This window comes from Sparus aurata, chromosome 17, assembly GCF_900880675.1.
Source record: "Sparus aurata chromosome 17, fSpaAur1.1, whole genome shotgun sequence".
Classification (NCBI taxonomy): domain Eukaryota; kingdom Metazoa; phylum Chordata; class Actinopteri; order Spariformes; family Sparidae; genus Sparus; species Sparus aurata.
The window spans coordinates 33,034,794-33,039,128 of NC_044203.1; positions in this window are offsets into that span (position 1 = coordinate 33,034,794).

The window sequence follows — 4,335 nt, forward strand, 5'->3', positions numbered from 1 at the left end:
TGTGTGACAAAATCAGCTGCCTGAGGTGAGAGACAGGTTAGAGTTAGCAGCCGCTCTGTCCTCGTACTGATGTAGTTTAATTTATGTTAAGTTCACTAAATGTGTGTAAATGTCCCAAAACCGGCCGGATGTGATGGAATAACTCTGCTCAGTGAAAAACTCGTCTCTGCTCCTCCAGACGGCCTCACGCAACAACATCTCATCGCTCGTCTAACGTCCCAACATTGTGACAAGCCGACGACGTAAAAGTGTTTTCACGAGCGTCTGTGAAACTGAAGACTTGATAAATCCCCATTCAGAAACGAGCACGGCATCAATTCCCCACCACCAAGTGCCCCGTGGGCACGAGAGCCCGGGCCCGTCGGGCGATTAGCCCCGTCTTACATTCCCGGTGATCGGATTAGACGATTCCCACAGTCTAGTCTGAAACTACTCCCGACCCGCAGCTCCGGAGAGCATCTCAATATCCAATTTCACAGCTTTCTAAACCTGGATCACGGAGGCTATTTATTACTGTCACAGGCTTTTGTGTTGGGGTGGGGTGGGGGTGGTGTTCGGGTGTAAGGGGGGGCTTTTGTGTTTCATCTGCTCCGGAGCAGGAAGATGATCAACAAGAGAGTAAGAAGTGTAATGAGCGAGGAACCGGTGGCGTTGCCTGAAACCGCCCGAACAGAAACGCGGCAGACCGGTTAAATTAGAGCGCGGCGACGCTTCTCCCAGCAGTCAGCAGCTTCTCCGAGACCTTTGATCCGGACCCGAGACACAATTATGACCCGGGTGTGTCCTACAGCGCCGCGTGGTGTGTTCTGTAATTGACAAGAAAGAAATGAAAAACAAAAAACAGAAGGAAAAAAAAAAAGTGTTATCTTGAGTCTGGATTTGGGAACTTCTGAAGAAAATTGGGATGTTCAGGGAAGTTTTTTTTTTTTGATTATAGCTCAGAATTGTGCTCAGGATTACAGCAAAATGGAGTCCACTAAGTGATTTTGGACAGATGCAGGCTTTGTGCCGGTTGGCTGGTCAAAATAGAGCCTCCTGGATAATAAAACCATTTATAAGGCCGTCTTAAACCGGACCAGGAGCTGTAATAGGGGCCTCCATTATAGAGGCTTTATAATTTCCCTGCTTTTTCCTTTTAGAGCCTCTGTTGTTCCTCTGAATTACCCCTGAATGATTTATGCCCACTGGTCTGGCCACTGATAGACCCTGGCAACACAGATAGAAACACACTTAGGGCTTTTTGGTGTGTAAACACACTGTATTAAAAGCCAACTTGTTTCAAACAGCCAAACACATTTTCCGCGGCTCGGTGTCATTTCGCTCGTCAAACACCGCGGTGTCACAGCCAATCAGGGGACTCCACGGGCAACACAAGCCATTTAACCTGAGCAAACACCGAGTGTCACAAAGCCCGAGGATGACTTAAGAGCCTGAGCAAACACAGGCGAGAGCCATCGGGCACGAATCAAGGCGGCCCGGCTGAGGACAAGTCACTCTCGTAATGGGTTTGTGATGACTCAAGATCGAGCGGCCATCTGTTTGTTACAGTGGGGGAGGACCACAATTCACAGTTCAGATACACAGAATATTAGCCGGCGGTTGCAGCAGAGGAGGGGAGCATTTGGCCGGCGGCGCAGGAAGTAAAGCATATGTCCATAAATGGAGAATATGCTGATAGCTGAGGCCCCGATCCCCTGAACTGGGGCCAGATAACAGGATTTGCATGGTGATTTTCAGCCTCAGTGACATCAACATCTTCAAAAAGGTGTAAGACGAGTAATCCTGCGAGTGACCCGGAGACGCTGCCCGACAAACAGGTGTAAAAAGAAAAAAAAAGGAAAAGGAAAAAAACTCACCGCTGACATGAAAAAAATGCTCACCACATATTTAAAGCGCCCGAGGCGTTTGCATGGGATTTCAATGATGAGAGTTTGAATAAGCCGCAGCCATTTGTGTCCGGTCTGTAACCGTGAAGTTCATTTGAACAGCAAAAGTCAAACCACATGCAGCCTCGGAGGCCAGAACTGGTTCGTCTGGCACACGGCCGCGAAACTGTGAAGTCCCACCAACGAACACCCAAAACCCCCCCCCCCCCCCGACTACACCTGACCAGGACCGGAGAGCAGAGAGAGGAGGAGAGGAAGTCAAAGTTAAACTACTCAGTGTGCAGCCAGAACATCGTCTGTCTTCCATCTTTATATTATCAGATTATTATTACTGATTAAAGCTGCCTGCTGTGGAGCTCGTTGACTCAGCTGACTCACTGCTGGGCGGCTTCATTTGCTGTCACACTGTATTTCTATACGCTTGTTAAAAGATTTTCCTCAAGTCTTAATCTGCAAAGTAACAAACAACGCAGCTGTTAAATAAACGTAGCGCGATTTAGGAAGTCGTCTTAGGGGTTTCTGTGTCGTGTCCTCCTTCGGACTAGTGGAGAGGAAAAGGTCCAAAATACACATTTTGGTTTTTATTTTAGCTCCGATTTGTGTTTTTTGGAAAATATCTATGCAAATTAGTCCGTTTTAATTAGATTTCTGTAAATGTGTTAATGTAAGCGATCAGCTGGAGATGTTTCACAGTGATATATATTTGTCACATTCATCATTTTTTTGTAAAAACATATGAAATTGACGGACGTTTTTTCTCACTTTCAGCAGCACGTGTATCAAACTTTAAACTGTTAACTCTGTCTCTATTTTAAAGGTTTGTACTGAGGGATTAGTTCACACATCATCCACAATCTGATTTAGAGCATAATTTCTTCCTTTTAATATGGCGAAAATTGATTATTTTTGCACGCCTGCTGACATTAAGTTCATATTTAAAGATTGATGGAAGGCGTTATCTTAAATTCCATCTTTAGAAACCTTTAACCAAACAAGAATTGTGAACCTGGTGCTGAGATGTTTGTATTTAAACATTTCAGAAAGCTTGTAACACAAAAGAATATTGTCTTAATGTAAGAAATCAACTGGGGAAGGTTCACCTACAGGATCTCCCCTTATGTTCAGTACTTGAGTAATTGTATTCAGTTACTTTCCATCACTTCCTGAGAGTCTGTATAATATTCTGATTACTTGGATTCCTCGTTTTATTCAGCTCCTTCCAAAAAAAAAACCTTCATCCAAACCACATCCTGATCCCAGAGAGCTTAAATCGACTAAAATCTAAATGCAATTTGGTGTAACGAAGCTCAAGATCAAATCCTTAAAATCACCTCAATCAGTCCTTCAAACATTCAGAGGAGGGAACAAAAAAAAACAGAAGCTCCATTCTCTCAAATGTCTCTCAGATTGGATGCGATTCAAACAAATTAAGTACATTCAGAAAAAGGACTTCCTTGTGCTGATACAGTCGTCTACGTGCTCGGCAGCTTCTCACAACACCCTTAGAGGAACATTAATGTGTGTACGGTTTCCTTTCAGGTTATTAATACAGATTATTGCCGTTTCGGAGGGGAAAACCCAAATGAGAGGTGTCGTTCATCACGGCTGTTTTCGGGGGGTTTCGCGCACGTCGGATTAGATGTTGTTAAATAACCTCGGGGAAGCAATCAGGTGTTTAAAGTTAAGGGCAATTCCCCGCGCTGCAGACGATCAATAAAAAATTTGAGCGAGGGGGACTGTAATGGGGTCGGCTTTGTAACCTGCTCTGACAAATTAAGGCAAGTGGTGTTTTTTCATTACTTACACATCCGTTTTCATTTTTCCCATCAGTGGAACCAATTAAACAATGCCCCCTTAAATTAGTCATTGATTTTTTAGCACTAGTGACACTTTACAGAGGGAAATAATAACTTTACGGGAGTGTGTTCCTGTCTTTTTTTTTTCATTACTGCCAGTCTTGTTAAGGACAGAAGTAATTCACCTAAAAAAAAAAAAGTGGTGTCTTAAATTAGCCATTGATTTTTTCCTCAGGTGTCACTTTGGTTAAATGCTTTGTGGTTGGGAGACTTTCTCTCTCCAACCTGGAAATTGACAACAGTCCATAATCTATTAGTCTTCACACACACACACAAAGACACAGATAGACAGACAGAATAATGCTTCTTTTTCACTTCTTGTATGTACATTTATGACCTAAAACTCTTTTTTTTTCGTCCAAGAAAACGTCAGAGTTGCATTTTTATATCATGCAGACAACAGACGACACCCGCAGCTCGTAACAACAAAACGTTTTTTTTTTTTTCTTCATCTCACGATTAATCATTTAAAACATCTGGAAGGTGGTGATAACTTTTGTTTTTCAGAACTATTTTATTATTACAGAATTGTTGCTATTGCCGATCCCATCCCACGCACACACACACACGTGAACCTCGACAAACAAAACTCA